This window comes from Paroedura picta, chromosome 8, assembly GCF_049243985.1.
Source record: "Paroedura picta isolate Pp20150507F chromosome 8, Ppicta_v3.0, whole genome shotgun sequence".
NCBI lineage: Eukaryota > Metazoa > Chordata > Lepidosauria > Squamata > Gekkonidae > Paroedura > Paroedura picta.
The window spans coordinates 63,037,432-63,063,115 of NC_135376.1; positions in this window are offsets into that span (position 1 = coordinate 63,037,432).

Consider the following 25,684-nt stretch of genomic DNA (forward strand, 5'->3'; position numbering starts at 1 on the left):
CAGGATATCTGAAAAACAGCTACAGGCATTGCAAACCACTCACAGCTCTAGCAGATTAATATGACACTGGCCCCTGTACCAACAATGCTTCACAATGAGCACCCCCTCCCAAGAGTGAAGCATCTGTAGTAATGACAACCTTATGCTCAGGAATTCCAAAGGAGATGCCCTGGGGTAAATTGTCATGAGACACACCCTGACAAAAAAAAGACAGCAGGCTTAGGAATAGTAAGTGTTGTTGGGCATACAAACCTGCCCTGTAACAGGACAGAAACCAGAACTGTAGGGGCCGTCATAGAAGCCATACACCTGAAAAGGCAAAGGATCTTCTGAGCTGATCTAAGCTGGCTAACCAAAAGTGAAATAACCTGCACTCTGTTGGGGAACAAAACACCTTTCTGACTGGAAGTCAAGGTGGCACCTATAAATTATATCCTTTGGGACTTCTCCCAATCTGTGGCAGGTCTCCAAAACTAGGGAGCAGCATCCCAATACTTGATCTCTGGGGTCTGCTACCAGCTGCCAATCGTCCTGTGAACCATGCTGGCTGCTTGCAAAGTCATTGCTCATGGTCCAAGTTGATTCAAATGTGCCATTATTGTCCAATTCACACATGATATGAATTTGGACTTTTACTACAAGGACTTAACTGCAGTTATTATGCATACACAGATGAGGGTATGTGTATACTTGGTTGACTTAAGCCAGTGCTACTAGATTAGTTAAGAACCAGATGAATGGTTTTAATAGTTTACTGTTTGGATACTAGCAAATTCACAATCTACTGGTGTGTTTTCTGGCATTAATCCTTTTCTTGCATGTTCCCGTTGGGCAGGTAACTTCTCTGGACACTTGGAAATTGGCTGCTGGCACATTAGCAGGGATCTCATTGACTGCTGCTCACAATTACTTTAACCCTGAAAGGTTTGCAGCAATATATTAACAGTAAGCAGTCTTAGTTGAGCTTGCAGCATACCCCTTTACTAACTGGTTGCTATGGTTTTCCAGACTATGTGGCCATTATCTGGTAGTTTTAGTCCCTGCCATTTTGCCAGTAACTGGCTGGCATCTTCAGAGGGTAGGATACGGCAAATTGGGAATCTCTTTATTCTGGCACAGAGAGATTTCCATCTTGCCATGCCCTACCTCTGAAAATACCAACCACAGTTGCTGGACTAAAATTACCAGACTATAGCAACACAGCCCAGAAAACCCACAACCAAACAGTAACAGTTCTTGGGAGGGTTGTAAGTGAATATATATGTGAATTCTTTGGTCTTTAGGCAGGTTATAGGGAAAGGGATAGTTAATCAGCTGGCCCATTACTTAAGCAGCTGACCCTATGAGGATGGAGTTGACGCCAGCTTTCCCCTGCCCCCCCCCCCCACTTCACTTCCAACTTTTATTACAGGAGTCCCCTGCAAACATAGATAACTCTCTGCTGCCACCAATGGGTCTGGCTAACTGAAACCAGGTTCTATTCAAAATAAAAAATCTACTCCAACATGGGAGAAAGGAAACCTTACTGTGAGATTTCTATCATAGGTAAGCAGATATTCCTTCTCTTTGCACCCACATACAAAGTCTAATCTTGGCACATGCATACCAAGGTTAAAAATCCAAATACTCCCAGTTCTGAGAAAATAAAAAGGTTCTCTTCAGTTGTATAAGCAGCCATTAGTCACCAAAGCAAAACTGTCCAGTTGAACAATGATATTTCCTCAGCCACTGAGCAAAGGGAAATAACTCCTTGCAGGTTCTCTACCATGCAACTGTGACTGGTGGCCACCAGTGCACAACTGGCCCATCGTTTTTCTTAGAATTTATCAGAGGGAAAGCTGAAAATGACAGATAAAGGTAGGTTGACCAATGGGACTTCTCAGTCCTGGCCCCAACCTGGCAGAAGAGCTGAGAGCCCTGCAGGGCCACCAAACAGAGCTCTTATGCCAGGTATTTGGTTGAGGCCAGGGCAATTAAGATCTATGTGCCCTCCCTTCACAGCTGTAACATAAAGCTGTAACATATACCCACATTTCTCCAAGGCATAGGATGTGGGGACAGGGCAATGTCTGCTGTATACTGGGAGGGGGACAGGGGTTTTGGATTTGCTGCTGTGATGTTTTAAGGGTTGGGGGGATTCTATGTTTTTATCATAACCCACCACAAGCCAGCCAGTTCAGGAGTGACGGGCAATTAATAATAATAATTATTATTATTATGTAAACCTGGAGTTTTTTTCAGGTTTTTAAAAAGATCTGCCTTGTGCTCAAAGGCCTTGATCAGCAGTTAAAAGTATTCACAGATTCTGCCATGTTGAGAATTAAGATTCATTTATCTAACTAGTGGATGGATTAAATGAAATCAGGGTAAAACCTTTGGATTTGACTGAATAAGAACTGCTGCTACAGGTGAATAGAAAATGGAAGCGCTTTGTTAATTCTTATGTATACCACTAAGTCCCGACATTTGAAAATTTATAAGACCACAATAAGCAGTGTCCACTGACATCAATGGACTAAAAGGGGTGTAAATCTGTTATATTTAAAGCCTTTAAAAGTTATGTTCAGAGACTGGGGACAGAGGTTAACTTCAGCATCTTATTTCAATTCCCATATAGCAATGTAGAACATATACCCAGATTCTCTTAACAATGAAGTCATAACTAATTTGTATAAAGCTGTCCTGAGTGTATTTTCTTAGGAATGTTATCCTATTACCACCCAAAGAGGAGGTTTAACTTGCCTCTAGCCATGAAGTATTGTATTCAATTTGGCTTCTGCTGATTTGGAACCACATTACCTAAAACATACATCCACATCAACATTTTTTTTTTCATTTCTGCTTATAAAAAGCCTATATATTTATGTATTCATTTTTCTTGCTGAGACTCAAGGCAGATTACAGAATTTTAAAATAATGAAATAGGTTCATAGGTTTGATATAAAACAATAAATGATGCAATGAGATTGGATTATAAAATCAGAAAAAGTGCAATAAAACATGAGACATGACATATTAATGCAAAATGCAAAAACTGCATTACTGAAGTTAAAAAAACAATGCAGTAATAGGAATGCATGCAATGAACCGTGCCATAATAGAGTCCTTGTCTGGAACCAGAAACTGCAGGTAGTCACTAACCAATGGAGCAACTGCAGAACAGGTATAATATGCTTACATTGCCCAGCCCCCAACAATAATTGAACTGTGTCATTCTTTACCAACAAGAGCTTCTGACCTAGGGTTGCCAGGCAATCTGTGGGAGCAGCATATGACACAGTGATGTCACTAATGTATGAAGTTAATTCATTTGGTGCACTGTTGTCATTTCCAGCTTACCTGAAAATTATTTATAAACTGTCCTCCCATACGTATCAGAACTGTGTAAAATATACATTTGTAACAAAACAATAGATCAGAGATATTAAAATCATAATAGCATTTTTATAATGTGCCTGTCAGAGAACATTTACCATAGGGGGTTATCTGGGGGATACCCGTTTGATATCATTGTATTATGTAATTCCCTCCGCTACCATTTTTTCCCCCTCTACTCCACGGAGCAAACATGGAGAAATGCAGGTTGTGGGTAGGAGTTCTGCTTGAAACTGACAAATTATAAGGCTAGTTTCTGTGTTGTCAATGATGAAAGAAAGTGGTCTATTTTTGCAGCTCAGTTAATTTCTCCAGCAATAATATTGGATCCTCACATACCTGAAGGACCATCTTTTGCCCTATGTCTCTTCTAACTTGTTCATTGTTCCTGGTCCCAGAGATGCTCACCTGGCCTCGACCAGGGCAAGTTCTTTTTCGGTTCTGGCCCCTTCCTGGTGGAATGAGCTCCCAGAGGAGCTACGGGCCCTTGGAGAACTTACCACTTTCTGTAGGGCCTGCAAAATAGAGCTCTTCTGCAACGGTCTTCCTTTGCATTGGCGCCTGAACATCTTGGCACCAAACATCTTGGTTCTCCTCCATGCTGCCCTCGCAAGGGCTTTCCTGTTTTAAGGAGGACCATGGTTTTCTTGCCATCTGTCAAGGTTTTGTATTGTAGTAATTGGGGTTTTATTGTATGGATTGTTTTGTGTGACTCGCCTCTTCCCTTGGCAATGTCCCAACTGGGGACAGCTCAAGTTTTCCCCCTTACACACAGCCCTGCCCCAACATATACACGATCGTATCTCATGTATAAGGGAATGCAGGGAATGCAGATTTTCCCCCATTCCCTTGCCATGGGGCAACTCAGGGCCTGAATCACACAAGGACAGGGAGTGCTTCAGACCTGACCCAATCCCTTCAGTAAGTGGAAATTAGCCCCATGTGTAAAATGGCAGCAGTCATAGCCAAATCTCTCATGTAGAAGCGGTCCGGCTCAGGACCTCTACAGAAGTATGGTGCAGTTTGAACCAAGAAATAGAGATATGGGTGTCATAATCATACTGATAACATCCTATAGCAACAGAACTCGGGCAGTCAAATTGAAAGAATTTAACCTACATTTTATTATTTAACCCTATCCAGTAGATATTAAAACATTTTTAGAAGAAATCCCAGTGTTCTTGGTATTTGAGGAAAGCTAGTAAATAGTCTTATGGAACAGTTCTTCGAGTGAATGAGGCCTTGTTGCTTTTGAATGTGTAGTATCAAGGGATTTGGGGGTTAGGTTTTGGTTGGGTTTTCAGTCTACCAGACATATTTTTCTTTCTTTGCTGCTGCTGCTGACTTGTTGATTTGTTGTTCATATATGCAATTTAATTTGATATCGGCTTATATTGGCTTTACTATTGTTTTATACCATGTTGTTTGCTACCCTGAGGGCTCTTTGGAGCGGTGTTTGGCGGGGCACAAATCTTAAAGTAAATAAATTCAATTCTAGGCATTGTAGCCACACATTCTTTCTGCTACAATGCACTTTAAGCCCCCCACTGTGCACTAATGCTACCCACGGTAAATCTCTTCTTGTACTATTGCTTTACACGGTCAGTTAATGCCAAGGGTGAAAGCTGAAGAAGGAAAAGAGCTTGTCCATCTCAGAATTTACCACTTGTTTATGTTAATAAGTAGGGACTGAGATGAGTTAGGCATCTTTGCTTGTTTGAGAGGATAAATGATCAGGTACACAAACTCTAAGATTATCCACGACATGATCAGCATAATATATAATTCATTTTATTTTCATATTGTGTTAAAAATATATAGTAGCTGAAACAAGATTAAACCTTTATAAATGATTAACTAAATCGGTAACGCCAGTAACTAAACTTGCTTTTCAAGCGTTAACAGAATGGAGACTTCTATTGACATTTCTAGTCAATTGCATCCAGTAACAATAGAATGAAGTGGTTTGATGAAAGTGATGCCTTATCTGACTGACCAATAATACAGCGGTTAAAAAAAAAGGAAAAAGTATTGATAAAATGGGTAAATTTCATATTGAAAAACTGCCTTGCCATTTGAGTACTGAGTTTTTACTTTGCTTTATGATGACGATTTTTTTGCTCAGACGGCGGAACTGACAAAGCTTCTAAAGTGCAATTACAGCCCAGGTGTGTTGCAAACAGAACCCAAACTATTAAACTTAATACAAATTTTAAACAATTATTAAGCTAATCAGATGCAAATTAAACAAAATGAACCTATAAATATATGTGTTTTTCAAATTAGTAATTGGATTTTTTGATGATCTTTGGCTTGACATTGATAAGCTGCTTCTCATAACCGTCTAATTAGGCAATATGTAAACTTTGGCATTCGGTTCTGTCCTAGTGGCTTTTCCAAATGATGTTTGTAAAATTTGCAATTTCATATTACAGATTAAAAATTAAAAACTGCAGGAGGCTAACATTAAAATGAGAATTCATTTCAGGGAAAGCCCTGTAGACAAAATTCACCCTAATAGAATTGTGCATAAGGGGCTGCAAATCATGATCTCCTGTTACACAGGGGAAGGCTTGTCAAAACCAGTATTGTTGGCCTGTAGTTCTATTCACTGTATTAAACCCATCAGTGAAGTCACTTTGGGGAAAATGTGAACATTATCAAAGAACAGTAAATTAGCAAGAAATTAAAGCATATACCCTTGCATTTCCAAAACAAAAGATCCCTTCATTAAAATCCTTTCATCAGTGGTTTAATATTCATAGCAGTAATTTGCATAACTAAATCAGTTTTCACTGATGAGAGACAACCAAAGTTTTTTCCACTAATTTCTTTTTTGAATGAGCTCTCTAGCTTTTTTATTATTATTAAAATTTTAAACTGGAAGTTGTATAAACATGGATATGGGGTGCATTTTTTTTAGACCTGCATATGCAAGTTATCATTTGTTTTCTCAAATATCTGATGAAATGTTGCAATTTTAAAGGAAATGGCATTATTCAAATAGCTTTGTTTACCTTAGCCCTTCTCTCTCTTTTTTTTTCTTACTTGACAGTCTTTGCAACAAAGAACACATGTAGGGGTGCTGGCAAATGTCGGACTAATAGGTTTTCACTCCCTCTTTTACCTGTGTGTAGGGAAGAAACCACTGTATCCCTGACAACATAATAATTAAAGTGCCTATTTGGTCTCGGAACTTTCCAATATCACTGACCGGGGGTGTCATTTCCCATGTTAATTGTTCCATTTTGAAAAGGTTGGCTCCTGATGGAAATTGTGCATCAACGTGTGTGTGTGCAGGGGAGGGGGTGGGAATACAGAGAACATGGAGATTATAAAAAGGTTCCTTTGAATACAACATATTAGTCCATTGACTCTGTAGCAAGGTATCTACCTACTGGAAATAATCTCTAAAGAATGCAATCTGTGTTTGTTACAGCTGAATGAGACAACAGGGAGGGGGAGATAGATAAACTTTATCTTAGTGACATCATTTCAGGTGAATATTTTTGTTCTCAATTAAAATGGATTTCCAAACACATGATGATATGCTGGAAAAGAAACTTTTTTGATTGACAAAAACACAGCATTTAAACCTTAGAAACCAGTGGCAAGTGACAAAGCAAGCTTCTTTTAATGGTTTCCCAAAGAAATAAATCACAATATTAAATACAACTGAGTAAAATCCTTTCATTTTCCTTGTAAATTCAGTTTCTTGTTAGGTACAGAAAATGAGATGTTTTTAATCATTTTTTGAAATACTACTGCCTATCTCATTTTAAAGCATGTATAGAAATACATATGGTTACAGTGACTGACATAGATCAGATCAATAAGCTTCCAAGGTCTAATAGTGTTACCGTAAGAACACTTTCCTGCGAATAAGCCTAATTAAACAGAATTCACAGTAAACTTGTCTAGACCTGTTCTCTAATATTTAAATTGTGTTGTCATTCCTAATCAATAGAGGAAACAAGGTTGTCACGAGCTAGTGTACACAAGAAAACAAACAGCTTTATGGAGTAAGGGCTATGGAATAGGAGCCAGGATTCTGGAGGTTTATAGATTTTAGTTTTGTATCTTATATGATTCTATTGTTTGTTTTTGTTGCTGTTAGCCACCATGAAACAGCAGGCCGGGAGCAGCGGCGTAGAAATATATATAATTAATAATAAAAATGTATAGATTTTATTTAAATAATGTTCAGAAATAGTTTTATCTATAAGCAACACACTACTCTAAAACCATGCAGCAAAGAAAACAAGATAATCATAGCTATTGAACACATTTAAAATCTTCATTAAATGGCACAATCTTATAGTCTCAAAGTTAAAGGCTGTAGCTCAGACACTCTCTACATTACTATCCATTTCAATAGTCCAGGACTCCAGCTTTTAGTCCATTAAAATCCATGCTAACTTTTCTCTCCTGGCTTTTTTTAACCCAGTTACAATTTTTGGTCAACAGGAATCAGGTGATGATAACAACCCAGTCAGGATGTGTTCTTGTTGGAATCCTGTAGAAAATCACCTCAGACCAACCCATCACTGGCTTTATGGCTCCTTGGGGAAGGAGCAATTCTTGGTGCTCAGCAACATCACCTTAAACCCTGATAATGACCTTGCAGTGTATCATGGAAAGGCAAAGGGGCTTGGTAGCCCTTGGCACATGGTAGGCAGGTGAGGATGAACACTGAAATGTGTGCAGGTGAGGATAAAACCTGGAACACCACTGGCTGAGTCTGGAGACAGGGTGGGTCAGCAAAATAAGGCAGGCACTGAAAAGAAAAATACCAGCCGCCTTAGTGTAACCTGCCCTACTTATGACATAGATCATGTATTTAAATAAATAGATTCAGGTGGGCAGCCGTGTTGGTCTGAAGTAGCAGAACAAAATGTGCATCCAATAGCACCTTTAAGACCAACAAAGTTTTATTCAAGGTGTGAGCTTTTGTGTGCATGCACACTTTTTCAGACAAGCACACAAAAGCTCGCACCTTGAATAAAAGTTTGTTGGTCTTAAAGGCGCCTTTGGACTCACATTTTGTTTAAATAAACTAGTTAAATCCAGACAATGGCATCACATCTTCATCTGGGATGCTGGGGCAAGTGATGCCTTAATTTTAAATTTACCCAAACACTACACATCTTAATCTTATCCATTGTAAGATGATTTTCCATATCTTCTTTCACACACCTGAAAATCTCTCTCTACATGTGGGTTTGATAAGTTATTATTTGATTTCTCCAAGAACAGTCCAGCAACAGGTAAGCACTTTTAATTGCCATTGATTTTTATGGATTGTCCCTAAAATGTATACAAGCTGACTTATTTTAAAACAACCCGGATAAGGTTGGCAGCCACTGTTGCACAACATCACACTATCCTGCCAATACTTTTGTAAAAGAGTCCTCCTGTTATCCTTGTGCTGAAGAAGTGCATATATTTTCACATGCATGCATATGGAGGCTTGAGAAAGCATGCTTGCCACGGTGAATCTCTGAGCAGAGATTTGAACGAGGGATTTATCGTCCTTATCTAGTGTGCTGTACCAGATATTATCTAATGATGAATGGACTTTTTGTTGATGGTTTTTCTGAATGTTTTGGGTGGGATTTTTTCCCTTAACAAGAAATAAAGTTGTAAAGAATTTCATTTCACGTGTCACTTCATTACTATATTGTTTTAACGCTTTACAGTGTCCAGAATTTTTATGGAGACAGTCTGTTTGATCAGATGTACAAAACAGATTATAGGATTCAATATACCACTTATGTTAGCATCTCCTGGCCCAGGTGTTGCCATTAATGGCATGCATTCATGTGATTGAAACCAATGTAGAGAAAGTTCAGCTCCGTCTACCCATCTGACCTTGAAATGGCAACATGAGTTATCTGTATCAGTGACTGTGTTGCAAAGAAGAGTGACTGTGTTGCAAAGAAGAGTGAAGGGGGGGGGGGTAAAATACATAAACCTATTGGCAAAGCTGTAAGATCAAAATGTAGTAGATAACAGGTATATATTAATTTACAGTTGTTATTCAGGCCTTTCCTTAGGTACACATGGCAACTAGAAGAATACAATAGAAAACAGCAAAAATGCAAGAAAATAGGTACCCAAGATTATATTTTAATCTAATCTTCATTAGCTACAGCAAGTTAAGCAGTTTTGAAGCAGTATTCTATCATGAGGATGGTTATACTGGCAATTACTGCCCAAGGCCTCAATGAACATTAGTGGATGAGCAGCAATCTATATCTAGCCTATTTCCAAATCCTGTGATTTCTCCATCACCTCATGATGGATCAGGAAACTCAGATGTTTTCCACACCCAAAATTCAACCTGGCCTAGTGCTTGTCTGGTTGCAGGACTAATTTCTGCTTCCAGACAAGGTTGGCACCCGCCTGGGGCAGTTGTGGGTCTGGCACAACTCAGTCCCTAATTGGCCTGCAGCAAGGGAACATGCATAATCCATGTTCCCTTTCTGTGGGCTGCATGAGAACCTGAGTTGCACCAGACCTGGGGCCACCTGGGCTAGCGCTGATGTTATCTGGAAGCAGAAATTAGCTCCACAACTGGATGAGTGCTGGGCCAAATTCCTGGTGCAGGAAAGGTGGCAGAGTCATATCTCATTGCCAAGTTGTGTTTGCTCTTTACATCACAATATTTCTACTGACAGAACATGGGCAGACTCAATACGGGGTGGTTTGCCAGTGCCTTCCCCAGTCATTACCGTTTACCCCCAGCAAGCTGGGTACTCATTTTACCGACCTCGGGAGGATGGCAGGCTGAGTTAACCTTGAGCCGGCTGCTGGGATTGAACTCCCAGTCTCATGGGTAGAGCTTTCAGACTGCATGTCTGCTGCCTTACCACTCTGAGCTACAAGAGGCTCAATTCTTTACACTTCAGTTATTTAGGGTTGTTTTGTACCTTCTCCATATCTATATCAGGTTCAGTTTTTTTTGTTGTTGCTCTGAGATACTTTATTATTTCCAGAGTCATAATTTGGTTTAATGTTGTAATCTGGTAAAAAAAGATCTTTTGTTGGATCTAGCACACATAAAAAAAGTTTCCTCTGGAAACTATGCGTTTCCATCTGTTTATTTCAGTGTAGTAAAATAAGTAAAAATACCTGGATGCTTGAAATAAAATTTTAAAAAGTTATCTACATAAAACATTATCTTGAAGGGTGCCACCAAAATTCTATCCCTCTTTTGCTGAGGGAAAATTTGGCTTGGATCCTAAACCATGCTTCTGCTCAACTCTGCATTAGGAGGGAGTTCCTGCCATTTGGTGTATATTTCTTTTGTGCTATGGGTAACCTAGGTAAACCCAATACAGGCAGAGCTTGGAAGCTAAGCAGGGCTAACCTTGGCTAGTTCTTGGATGGGATGGTAGTTCCTCCAAGGAACATTAGAAGTCATGATGTGGAGGCAGGGAATTGCAAGTCCACTCAAACGTCCCTTGCCTGGCTGCCAGACGGTACTTGGATCTCCTTCACTACACATGGCATGTAATAAATAATAATAAATTCAGAGCTGTTACTCAAGAGCAGTGTCTTTTGATGAGCTGGCAAGCACTTAGTGTCACCTGCTGTTTTGACAATTTGGACATCACAATAAATTGTTTGGTTCTCCACCACAACATTTCAGTGTCAGAATTACACACGAAGGGAGTGGCTAATTCGTATCTCTCCCCCTCTTTCTCTCTTGCGTGCACGCACATGCACACACACACACACACACACACACGGCAACAATGTCTGAACACCCTTTTGGTAATACTTCTACAATGGGAAATTATAAAATGAAAAGAAGATGATGACATCCTCTATTCCGCACAGAGATAATGGTGATTAATTTGTTTACTTCTAAATGGTGTGCTTGTTCCTAGTTTTCATACAACTCCAAGTTTTACAATCTAAATTTGACCTCTTTCTTTCATGTGTGTGCCCTTGTCTAAATTTCCATGGAAGCCCTGCTGCTGTCGCCATGACCTAACTGTACATCAAGTGCTATGCCCCTATGGCCCTGCCCTATTTATGGAATTTTCTAACGACTTCAGCTCAAATTGTGGCTCAGATCAAAATTGAAATGAGCTTCAGATCTTGTTCTAGTCTCCATTTGCTCGCTCTGAAAACCACAACACAATTTTCCCGTGATTTTTGAACAGTTACTGCCAGAGGGCAGAAGCTTAGAGAGCAGGAATGTGAAGGGGTAAGATTGGAGCAGATTTAACAAAATTGGATAGCAACTGCTACACTACAGTATAATCGTTTCCTCAGCTAATCAGATTCACAAGAATAATTTCTTTTATTAATTAAAATTAAAGTAATTAACGTTTTAAAAGGGCCAATATTTTCTTCAGGGTTCTGCAGAAACTGATGTCAAAGCATCCAACTTTATTCATATGGTCCTTAGCCTTACATATTGTATAGTACCAATTCTTACCTATGTCTGGTTGAGACCGTCAGTCATTGAACAGCCGTCTGTTGGTGTAATGGATGCTGCAAGGGCAAGTGGACCCGAACCCATTTATTACATAGAGGGTATAGTTCAAGGCAGACTCCCCTACACACTACATGAGTAATGTAAGAATGATTGCATCATATGGGCAGCCCTTCTGGATCAGATGGAGTACTTATTTCTCTTCCATTGGGACTGCTGATTGGAAGCAGTCATGTGATTCATTCAGCCATTACGTAACTGAATTCAGTGGGATGGTCAAGAACAAAAACTAAAATCTTTTCCAGAGGGGTTTTTATTTATTTTACTATACTCTAGAGGTTTTACAACTAGGTACTAGACAAAGTCAACAAGCTGTGAATGGTAGCCATCATTTCTTATGATCTGAACTGCATTAAAACAGTTTGTCTGAGTCCCAACAGTAATTCACGAAATAAATTTTGGACAGATCTATACTGCAATCTACAGTAGTGATTCAGGAATGTAAGATAACAACAGAAGAAGTTTTATCATAGCATATAATTGTGTCAAAGATCAGTCTGTAAATTGATGCAGGTAAAAATATAAGCATTTTATTGTTTTGCAAAGGAGAGCTTGTTTTCTTGCTTCAAAATATTTTCCAGGGGCTTTTTTGTAATATGCCAATATCTTTTCTGTCATAGAATGTTGTAGACAGTGCCAGCCTATGATGCAGTGAAGTCCTTGGTGTATTCCTAAAAATAATTTTGAATGTTCAAATCACAACTCCGTGGCTAGGGTGCAGAGGGAGTTATAATGTATTATCCAAAATGTAATGAGTTTAATGGGCATAGTTTATATATCACTGAGATGTCTCTATAGATTAAAGCAACTCCAAAACATCTTTTAACATAATAGATTGAAGTTACCCAGTCTTGCTGGTTAATTCAATGGGGTCTGAATAGTTTCCAAGCACATATGTATGTAACTCACTGCATTTAATGCCTTATGCTATAACAGGGACATTTTTTAAAAAGGAGAAATCTGGTCCCGAGTACAGCCAGCTTCAACAGCCTTTTTACAAACTACGTTTCCTGAAATATCAACAGTGCTTGTATTCCCAGAGGATTATAGTGATGGAAAACATCAAGCTGAAAACGCATGTTTTAGTCAGCCCCTACTCCAAAAATGATTTCATTATGCATATTTGATATCTGAAAATCAGGCCAAATGATGTTGCTAAAAGTTTCTTCATCAATTAGGCTGAAACTCAGAATGAGATGTTTGGGTCCAAATGGACATTTGTTTAGAGAAATCAGGCAGCCTATAAGCAAAAGTTCCCATTTAAATGCTATTTTCCATGCGCTAGGAAAGCAGCTGCAAATGTTGGGTGGGAAAAAAACCCAGGGAGATACAGAATTTCTAAAAGATGTGACAGTATTAAACCAGAATGTTCTCAGCACTAGGTTTACCAGCTCATGCAATTTTATTATCCCACGTAATTTGGTTTTGCTAAAGTTTTTAATAGCCTGATCTTTAATGAATTTATTATTGGATGCTCTGTAGGCTGCTAACATGGATGTAAAGAGACACCTTGTTCTATTCTTGTGGCACCAGAATCTACTACAAACTTACTCCTTGAGCCAGGGTATCAGCAACATGTAGGAGAAAAACATATATAATGCAGAATTTCCATGGAGAGGACTTGGTAGGAATAGGAGAACCATAAACGTTTGGGATAGAGTAAAACTGTTAGTAGTTGGACCAAACCCATTAGATTGAGTCTGTTCTCTTCAATGGATAGATATGCATGTGTCTATTTCAATGGTGCCATTTTGAATAGAGATATGGGAAAGGAATTGTAGCAAAGTTGGTGCTGCGGCATATTCAAGCCTAAAATGCAGAAAAAGCAATTATGAGCATGGTATTGTGGCCATTTAAAAATGCTTCATAGCCATCACTAAATCACCACAACAGTGACTGACATGAGATTTTGGAACTTTAAAGAATCTGAAGGTAGTCTTTTTCAAAACAGTTTTCAGCCTGGTTGGACCCTGAATATTCAAGATGAGGGTACAGATACAGCAGGTATAAGACAGCATTTTCTGCAAATGTCAGAAAAGGATTCTGAGCTTGTGACAATCCTAGCTATAACTGGTAGCTCAAATTCTGCTTAGCCTCATATTCCTGTACCCATCAGTGAGGTACAGCAACTGGTCTGTTACAGCAGGTCCCAAGGAAACATGTGACTATCTAGTTCTGGCTTGCTAATGCACCACTATTTCAGAGGGGTAAAGGACTTCCCCAGTACCTATGACCTGAGATTCTTTAACTAGAGCTACCAGGACTGGACTTGGGACTTTCTGTATGAAAAGTATATATCACTGAGACAAAATTCCTCTCCTGGCAGGGCTTACAAACTTACAGCTCTAGATTGGGAGCAGGTACATGTTACTGCTTGTACTTGCAGTTGTTGTTTTAGCTGTTCTGGTACCCTAACAGGCAGCTGCGTGTAGGCTTGCTAGGATCAAGCTACCTGCAATGGAGGGTATCAATACACAATGCTGTGGAAATGGAGCATTTTTATAAGCTGATAAATATGAAATTCATAATTATTGGGGATTTTGAATTTCCTGGGTTCTTTTTGGAAGTTCTCTCTAAAGAAAACATTTCCAGGATACTAATTTTATTAGTTGTGTCTTGGAATATGATTTAAACTTAATGCACTTTGTGATTTTCGAAAGATACATTTTAACACCAGATAATTTTCTCACTAAAAGTGACTTGATGGCACATAAAAGACACACAATTTCCCCCATTGCAACAATTAAAAGACTATCTGCATTTGTCAGTAAGAGAAGACAGAGAACCAAGGGGAGAGTTCAGCCACAGAAGTAGAATTGCCAACTCTTGAAATCAAAAATCAGAAGTGGGACTAGAGGAGCAGTTCTGTTATTTTCTTTCATCTGGTAGTGGATCCCGGCATCAAAACTTTTTATTTGTGGGAGTCGACTGAAGACGGCACCATAAAAAGCTGGACTTCTGTTCAGCTCTTCAGCCATGCCGAGGGTCAGGGGCTTCTGCACCTGGCTGACCTGAGCAGATACGCAAATCTGCTCGCCGGTCGCCCCAGGAACCGGGAACGGCATCCTGAGGGTCCTACAGATCCGTGGGGAGGTAGGGAGACCGAATTCCCCGGATTAATAGCGGCGTGTGCTCAAGGTCACGATGGCGTCCTTGTCGCAAACAACTTTACAAGCTTGAAACGACCAGCTGACCCTACATTCTTCCCAGACCATCTTTTACCAGATTGACAGATGCGCTGACAGAAGCTGAGACTGCACCAGTAAGAATTGAAAGCTTTCTGGCTCTTCCCTTTCTTTCTCTACAAGCTCTTCCCCCCCTCCTTCCTCAACCAATTTACAAGTGAATTCCCTCTTTCGCCGAGTGAGAGACTCCCAGCTAATTATACCCACTAACCAAACAAAGAAAGAACTTTGAAGTTTTGTTGAAAAAAGCTCAGTGGGGGTTACTGACTTGATATGGAGATCGACAAACTGATAATTTGGGATCGCCCGTGCTCCCGCGAGACCGTACGAGACTTTCTGTTTCTAATTTGTGACTGCCTGGAACTATGGAGAAATTAACTAAGGCACAGCTTTTCCATTTGTTATGCGAAGGGAACTCAAAGATACTGAAAGCAGTCAATAAGCTGGAAAAGGAAATCCGTGGGATTAAGGGGGAGCTTTTGGACGGAGAGAGAACAGCTGATACAGCTTTGCCAATAATAAATCAAATGAAAACTCAATGTTTGGAAGTTAATCAACAGGAGAGGGAGAGAGCCAGAGATGTAAAAACCCAAAGTACCTTCGAAGAACCTGGGAAAACAGATTCAAGGAAGGAAAGCACCGAAAACCTGGAAGTCTATTCAGAGCAGGAAATGATTTGGATCAGCAAAATAAAAAGAGTCTATTCAAAAGCGACAGCAACCAGGAAGCTATCAGGAGATATTCCTATGCGACCAGAGGAAGAGATCCAGATTGATAAAGTATTCAGAGTCTACTCAAAGGCGACTAGCAGCAAGAATCAAGTAAGAGATTTCTCTGGCCCTGACAGAAGGACAATCAGAAACACTCTACTATGGAAAAAACCACAATTTCATTTTCTGCGACCACCTGAAGGATGAGTTGAACAATGGAGTATTCTCCTGACTTCCTGTGGGAAAGACAGCAGCAGTAATTTTTAGGATAGGACTAATATATGAAGGGAACTGACTTTATATCATCTAAGATAATAATAGAATATATCCTTATAATAGATTATACTCTCATATGTATCAACAACTACTTTGCTAAGAAAGATGGTAATAACTCCTAGATCAGGATTAATATGCGATGGGAATTGAATATGTATGTCAATATGTATGCTAAAAGAGGATGACAAACCATACTTCATAGGCATTAACAAGACAGCAGTAGTAACTCTTGGGTCAGGGCCAATCTATGAAGGGGACTGACCTAATATCATTTAAGATAATAACAGAATGTATTCTTATAACAGATCATACTCTCATATGTATTAACAATCACTTGGCTAAGAAAAATGGTAAAAACTTCTAGATTAGGAATAATATGTGATGGGAACTGAATATGTATGTTAAAAGAGATGGCAAACCATATCAGCTGGTTGCTTTTTCTTCTCAAATTTCCTGTAAATGCTTTATATAACAATAAACAAAATTATATAAAAAAACCTTTTTATTTGTCTTTGATTTGCAGCATTAAAAAAACACAAAAAAAAAAATCTTTAGCAGAAACGGAAAAAAACAGCCTTGCTTTTTGACAGCTCATTTGAAAAGTACTGTTTTCTCTGGTCAGTTGTGCTACATTACGCACAGGAGACTGGGAAGTGCCCAGAAATGAACTGGGCTACAGGGGCTTGGGGGTGGAGATAGGTAAAACACATCTGGAGACAATAAGGGTGACAATGAGGGTCCCTGGTGGAAAGTTATATGGCATAGTTCTTATATAATCCTATACTGCATATCTGGGCTTTCTAATTTTACTCTCCCCCACTTTTTCATTTTCTTTAATGTGCTTTGGGAAGCACAGTTTGGGTACCAAATTTCTCTGACTTGCTTTCCTTGATCCGGATAAAGGCATTATACCGCTATTGTGGTATGATGCAGGTACAAGAGTGAGAGAACTTGATGTATTGTGTCTTTATGTTCTTTTCACAAGTGGCTTGTCTTGTTTTCCGGTTTTATTTATTCTGTTGTTATGTGCCAGTGCATATAGTATCACACAATTTAGAGGCAGAAAATAGCCATGCTTCTGCCCTCATGGAATAGATCAGGGAACAACACAGGTACAGGTAGCAAAAGGATAGCATATTTTCCCCTACCAAAAAGGGATGAAGGTGGATAAATGCAATTATACACTATCTAACTAGGTTATAGCTGGGAATGAGGATGAAAGAGGCATGCTAAAAGCACAGGTGGATTTTGAGGTAGGAAAGTGTAAATGGGCAAACAAAAACACAGATTTATACTTTCCTCAAAATCTACCTTTCAGCACAGCTTTTAGCTGTGTATATATATGTTTCCCCACATGATTAAGCCATCTTAATATTACATCTTCTGAAGTTATGGGTGCATATGACAGGACATGGGGGGGGGAGAAATCTGGCACAGTCTCTTTCTCAATCATTTTGGATCCACAGACAATGATGCCCTTTGGGCCCCCTCATAAGCACCTAGACACAACACAAACATGATATGGAAACAAATCACATGACTTGCTGTTAGCATGAAGAGCCAATTCATTATCTCTTGCAAGAAGCTCATGGTAGTGTTTATGAGCCCATTCCCTGTATTACCACAATAACCTGGTGAGACAGGTCAGACTGGTCCATAGCCACATTTCCTGCCAGTCTTCAATAAAGTGACTGCTTACTTTAGAGTTGCTTACTCCAGGATCCTAGTATTTTTTTCCTCCTAGTTCTTGTAAAGCTTTTAAAATGCCAAGGGGTTTTTTTTTTCATTTTGGGGGCTGGAAATGAATTTTTCTGAATCTAGTTACATTAGCATTCCTAAGGATTTTGTTTACAGTCCCCTTTCAGTTGGACAGTAACAAATGAAAGTAATGTGCAAATATAAAAAAAATTGACGAGAACAATGCTTAGCACTCATACAGAATAGCTTATCCCAACTCTACCGAGAACTATATGGTGGTTAGGGATGGGCATGAACTGCATGTTTCATATCTGAACCACAAATTAGACCATGAACTGATATAGAAGAAGAAGAAGAAGAAGAAGAAGAAGAAGAAGAAGAAGAAGAAGAAGAAGAAGAAGAAGAAGAAGAAGAAGAAGAAGAAGAAGAAGAAGAAGAAGAAGAAGAAGAGTTGGTTCTTATATGCCGCTTTTCCCTACCCGAAGGAGGCTCAAAGTGGCTTACAGTCGCCTTCCCATTCCTCTCCCCACAACAAACACCCTGTGGGGTGGGTGAGGCTGAGAGAGCCCTGATATCACTGCTCGGTCAGAACAGCTTTATCAGTGCTGTGGCGAGCCCAAGGTCACCCAGCTGGCTGCATGTGGAGAAGTGCAGAATCGAACCTGGCTTGCCAGATTAGAAGTCCGCACTCATAACCACTACACCAAACCACTACACCAAATATACCAGTTCACAAGCCAAACTACCTTGGATAGGTTTGTAAGCCATTAAAACCCCTGCTTTTTGCCACAGTGGTTTAAATCAGGGGTAGTCAACCTGTGGTCCTCCAGATGTTCATGGACTACAATTCCCATGAGCCCCTGCCAGCAAACCCTGGCAGGGGCTCATGGGAATTGTAGTTCATGGACATCTGGAGGACCACAGGTTGACTACTCCTGGTTTAAATGATTCCAAGCCACTTGGACAGCTATTTTTGTGAAGAACAGAAAGCAACAGTTTAAATGGCTCAGAACCATTTAATCCCTTGTTACCTGCTTTTCGTGAACCACCACAAATGACATCAAAATTCATGGATGTTCATAGTGGCTCTTCAGTTTGCAAAAATCACTTCACAAACCACTGGCGGCCAAAATTCGTGGCAAACTTTAGTTTGTGAGATGGTTCATGCCCTCCTTAATATGGAGAAGAGTGCTAACCTCAGCCCCCCATTTAAAACAGACTCTCTTTGATTCTAGATAATCATTTTAAAATTGGTATCTTTTTTGCTTCTGATTATGAAATCCAACTAAAGGGAAACCATTCAGTCGTGAATTTAATCACAGTGTAAGAGCACACAGTGAAGTGGGGATTCCTTTCCTACCTAGCGATTATTTGTGCTTTGCCCCCCTCCAAAAAAGGTGCCCACATTTCTGTTTGTATGTGCTCAACATGCCCAAAACACATGGGCTCATAAAACACATCATCATCGCTTCAAGTAGCTGTAGCAGCTTGGTGTCCTATAGCAAAGCGGTCTGCACATTAATCAAACTGCTCATTATATAGCTGCTTTATTATTGTAAGGAGAGCAGCAGCGTAGTTTGCTGGCAGCATCCTGTCTTCGGTTTGCTGTGGCATAATTATAGAATAGCACTGAATTTGCATATTGCCAGGATACTGCCAGTAAATATTAATGGATTGCTTTTTATTCATTTAGCTAATGGTTTTGAAAGATGCTAGAGGGGGAAAAAAACAAAAAGATCATATCTGTATGTTGTTTTTTTAATTTATTTTCACCTTTTTGTCTCCTTTGGAAACCCCCAGTGTATCATCACTTTGTTTACCCCAAATTAAACCTTCACTGATTGTTTACCAGTCAGAAGACCTCATGTGCATTCCTCCAGCACTCTCTCCTCCTTGTGTTTATTTTTTTAATAATCACAACCTGGGATTCGTATGCAAGAGGCCCTAATCTGCATGAGAATTATACAATTAACTTTTGATTAACCACCTAGTTCTTTCAGAAACCACAGTGTATAGGATATTCTGCATTTAAATAATTTTCCTTAAATTGGGAGCAGGCCTTTCATTAAGCTGGCGAGTTTGACTAAACAACAACATTTGGAGATAATCAGGGTCAAAACAATAGGCAAGGCGGCAAGGCTAGAATGTCATCTTTAAATATAACAGCCAAGATAAAGGCACCCAGATTGTGCCTTATCAAAACACAACAAAATCAAAGCTGTCTCTTGTCTGTGGCAAAATACCAGGCCCTGGTGTTCAAGGCTACTATTGTTTGGGCCTATAAGTGCGGCCAGATTTGCATTCAGAGAGCCGGTTCTGACACACATTACATCACGTAGAGTACTTATCTTGGAGTCTGACAATAATTATCAGGAAGAATATACTCAGAATGACTTTTTTGTGATTTTTATGCATCCCCAACACAAGGAAGGGGAGATAACAGCATTATGAAAAAGGGGAGAGTCTCAAAAGACTCTCCCTGGAGCTGCGTTCTTCGATTAAATTTGCTATGCCACTCTGGTGTGCTGAACAAGTGGAAAGAAAGACTCTGAAGCTTTTATATAGGGCAATAATAGTTCTGAACACAGCCCTTACCAAAAGATAAGATCCATTGTAGAAACAAACAAAAGAAGCGGTATTAAACACCACTCCAAGAATATATATGAGGAAAGTTTTAAATTTCTCCCTTAACAAAACAAAAAAGAAAGAAAGAAAGAAAGAAAAACCTTTGAACCTGGCTCTCTGTAGCTATCACATTTTAAAGCAGGGATTCCAAGAAATGACACCACTATAAAAGTGTAGCTCATTTTAAGGGGTCTCTCTTCCTCGTCATGGCATCTTGACAAAAAGTAGTTAGCTTTTTTATATAAACCTTTCTGACCATTAGAAGGGTGAAAGGGCGAGGAAACACAAAATGAAATGCACATTCATGTGCTCTTGTGCCATATCAGATCCCCCTTCCTGCGTAAAGTCAAAAACCCAAAGAGTTGCTGAGGCTTCCTAGCCTAGATGCTTGTACCAGCTCAGTGGAATATTTAATGCTCACTCTTTGGCCTGCTGACTTGCTAACATTGTATTATCAATCACTTTGGAAAACCACTTGCCATTAAGAATGGAGAGGGATGGTCTGCTACTTGAGGAGAACGAAATATGATAGTCAAATCTTAAATAGATTGACTCTGGAGTAAGTATCACAATCAAGATGAGCCAGTCCCATAGGGTTTAATGGCACATCCCTGTAAGAACACTATCTAGTTATCACAACCCTTTGAGTTGAGTTTCATTTTTGGAGATGCCGGTTAATATCTTCCAGTTTCTAAATCTTTCTTTATAGATTCAAGTGGGTAGTGTGAAGCAGCACAACAAAACAAGATCAGAGTCTAGTGGCACCTTTAAGACCACAAAGATTTATTCAAGGCGTGAGCTTTCGAGTGCAAGCACTCTTCCTCAGACTATGGACTGACCATCATGACAGTGATGTTATTCCTACTGTCATGATGGTCAGTTCATAGTCTGAGGAAGAGTGCTTGCAATTGAAAGCTCACGCCTTGAATAAATCTTTGTTGGTCTTAAAGGTGCCACTGGACTCTTTCTTTATAGGAAAGACTTCAATGGTCACCTCCTAACTTTTATGGATCAGTACACAAACCCTCATGAGCCTCTTGTGGCGCAGAGTGATAAGGCAGCAGAAATGTTGCCTGAAAGCTCTGCCCATGAGGTTGGGAGTTCAATCCCAGCAGCCAGCTCAAGGTCGACTCAGCCTTCCATCCTTCTGTCGGTAAAATGAGTACCCAGCTTGCTGGGGGGGTAAACGGTAATGACTGGGGAAGGCACTGGCAAACCACCCCGTATTGAGTCTGCCATGAAAACGCCGGAGGGCGTCACCCCAAGGGTCAGACATGACTCGGTGCTTGCACAGGGGATACCTTTACACAAATCCTCACACAGACCATTTCCACAGTAGACCAAACCCTCACACTGGCATTCCTAAAGGCTTGAACAATCACATCTGGCTGATTTTGATGAGGAAATGAAAACCCTCCTCATTTACCCTGTTTTCTGAATGCTGGCTCATGACGACTTAATTTTATCTTGGGTCTCAACTCACTGTTTTTGAGTCTAGAAATCCTGATTTTGATTCCCCTCCACCATGACACTATTTTGGGTCATTAGTGTTCCATGTGTTCATGTAAGCATGGGGTGTAAGAATGGAGTGCAAAAGCTTGTTTTAAACCTGGAGCTGGTTAGCAAGCTGCTTAATATTTCTAGAGAAAAAGTCATTGGATTGAATTTCTGGGAACACTACTCATTTTTCTTGGAACTGAAGTCATAAATCTAGTCTTGGGTGGCATACAATAGAACTTATCATAGAAGTATCATAGAATCATAGAGTTGGATAAATCAACCTAAAGCATCCATGATAAATATAGGACCAGCTGCTGCTTTAAGACTGCCAGTAAGGAGGAGATCACAACCTTCTTGGGTAGCCTATTCCATGGCTGAACAACTCTGGACTGTGAATTTTTTTCCTGATATCTAGACAGTATCATGGCTTAAACAGATCAAGGAAGACCCTAGAAACAGCAATTGACTATCCACATGGCCAAAACTACTGCCATCAATTGAGGAAACATTATAAACAAGGCAAAAAAAAATCCAGTGGCATCTACAGCAGCATATTAGCTGAGAGGACAACCTGCTCCACCAATTGCCAGCTGAAGGATAAAAAGAAGAAAGAAGGAAGAGCATCCTACATGAGTTTTAAACCTATTATTGTAGGTCCTATCCTCTGCTACGGATAGGAATTGCTCCCTACTCACCTCCAAGTGACAACAATAATGTCCCATCTCACCCTCTTCTTCTCCAGGCTGAACATTCCCAAGTTCCTCAGCATTTCCTCATAGGGCTTGGTCCTCAGATCCCAGATCAGCCTGATCCCTCTCCTCTGCACCCTCTCAATGTTGTCCACATTCTTTTTGAAGTGAGACCTCCAGAACTGCACACAGTACTCCAGGTCGGGTCTGACCAATGCGGTATACAGTGGGATTATGACAGCTTGCAATTTTGATGTGATGCCTCTGTTCATACAGCCCAAGGCTCCATTCATCTTTACTGCTGCATCACACTGTCTGTTCGTATTTAGCTTATAGTCTATAAGTACCCCAAGATCTTGTTCACACGACTACCCAGAAGTTTATCTCCCACCCAATATGCATGCTTCTCAGTTTTCTGACACAGATATAGAACTCTACACATGTCCTTATTGAATTACATCGTGTTCTCCTTTACCCACTTTTCCAGTGTGTTCAATATCTACCTTCCCCCCTCGCACCTCAAAATGCCCTTTGAAATGCTGCTTCTGGGGGACAGAGGATAGGAATAGTATATTGGGAGGCATTTTGGCCTTTGACAAGCAAGGGCAGGTAAGAAAGTTGTGTTGCACAAATGGAATTTTTTGTCTATGGAAATGTTCTGTTAGATCCAAGCCACTGTCCACTGCTTTTTGTTCATCTTGCATATTTGTAAATCAGCAGTTCATTAATTCATACTAAAGCCTTGTGCTCTTTCTCTCTCATTCAAACTGAATTGGACTATCAATGCCTTTCTATAGCTTTGTAAGAAGAGAATGCAAAAAAAGACACAAGAAAATCTAAGACCTTGATATCGCCAAGTGCATTCTGATAGATAGGCCACATTATTTTTTGAGCATCTATCACCCATGTATCATGTTAATTGTCCAAAAATCTGGTTGCTTCTGAGCAATTTGGCTCAACCCTGTTTTCTTGCTGCTTTCATTGGCAATAATTTCCATGTCCAAGTATGTCCCAGGACCACCATTTGTTTGATGTTCATTCTTTTGCCTCAAGTCTGTAGTTGGAGAACAGAATAATAGTTTGTACAGAGTACATTTGTTTTCATTCTAATTTCCCTAAAGAAGCTCTCCTTTCCTTCTGGCCTCCACAGGCCTTCTTCTTAGATTTGGTGTGTTCTGCATTTCTCTTTTACTATGAGTCACATACAACATCAGGCCAGCAAGAATCCAGGAATGGTTCTTCCATCTCGGTATGTATCTCTGCTGTCAACACTGTACTTTACTGCTGCCCTTAACAACACACCAGTGGCTGCTCTTGGAAAAGATGAGAGTAAAACTCCATGGATCAACTAGTGGGGATGCTGAGACAGCAACATTGGCAGCTTCTTGCTGGAAGACTGAATGAATCACCTAAGAGACATGTTAAGTAAGTGCCCACTGGCCTGGGGCCAAGGATCCCATGTCTACTCTCAAATTCCTCTTTATCTGTGCATGCAAAACACTGCCAAATCTCAATTAGATTGTCAGTGATACAGTTGGCTCTGGCTAGCAAACTGGAAAGCCAAATCAAAGGACACTTTTGAACGAAAGTCCCTGACTAATGTGTTCAGGGAAACATGAATACTTTATTACATGTTTGTGGCTAATAACAACATTCAGTAATATACTCTTAGAAAATATTGCCAAAATGGCTATACAAGGCATGGAATCTAATATGACAAGGAAGAAAATGATCCAGAAAATAAAATATGGGATATAATAGCAAAGAAAACAGATGTCTGTTTTTTTTTGGGGGGGGGGTTATGGGGTAGGGCTTCAGTACACTTAAAGAGCATAACTTAGTTCTGGACTGTGGTTGTCATTGCCGATCATTATTAATAATGCTGGTACTGCTAAAAACAAGAATAAAATCTATGTAATACATGTTGCGAGGGCCAACTAAATTGTTACAAAATGTGTTTTGTGTCTATGTGGTGGGTCCTAAAGCAATTTCCATTATTTAAAGTTTGCCTTTCTCACTATGATAATAATAAAATTTAAAAGGTATTGCATGGATTTTATTCTTGGTTTTAGATTTTGTGTGGAACAGTATGGCATTTTCATTTAAAGTTGCCATTTATGCTAGGGTAATTTCAGTGATCCAATGCTCTGTGCCAGTTAGTCAATGCAATACCCATCCACTGTAAACTATTGTAATGTTGTATACTTAAATATGTACTAGGTTTTAGGTAGTATCATGCCCTAAAATTTATTTACAGCTGAAAACTGCATGTGACCTTAACCTGCATTCAAAATGTTTTCCAGAGAGTGACTGATAGCTATGGCTAGTACTGGCTAAGAGGGTCATATAGAAGGGCCTTTGCTTTCAGCTTTGCAAGATCTCAAATCCCATTCACAAGCTGGCCATTCAGGCCAGAAGTGAGATATACAAGGAGGGGCTGGGAATTGGAGTCACCCACCATTTTCTGCACCGGCCTCGATAGGCTTATTTAAATACACCAGATCAAGTATCCCCTCCCATTTTTCTCCCAATTGTTTCTTGTGGCATACCTGAAGATACTTAATTTGGAGGCTTTTATAATTATTTCTGTATTTTCCCTTTACATAACCCAGAGCAGCGACATGTTGATTATTTCTAGCAAACTGAATGGATTGCATTTATGCGATGGGGAAAATGCAAGTAAATAGATTTCCCAGAAGTTTCCTGCCAGTTTGTGGTATCAGTCAATTTGACCCATGTTGCAAAGGAGAACAGTGAAAACATCTTCCTTTGAGCCAGTAACAGATGGTTCCTTGTGAGGCATTAGGGTGGAACCATTTAGTAATCTCTGAATAGTCACATCCAGGATGAACTCTTACTTACTTCAGGAATTCTAACTTTTCCCTATTACTGTTCCCTATTACTTTTCCCTATTACCTAGTGAAGAATATGATTTTCTGGGAAATTGTCAGCCTCCTATTATTTTCTAGAAGGGAACAGAATCCTTGCTGCCATATCAGAAGTCTCTATTACAACCCTCTGTCCTATTCAACATCTCTATTGCTTTTTAAGAGCCTCTTGTGGTGCAGAGTGGCAAGGCAGCAGACATGCAGTCTGAAAGCTCTGCCCATGAGGCTG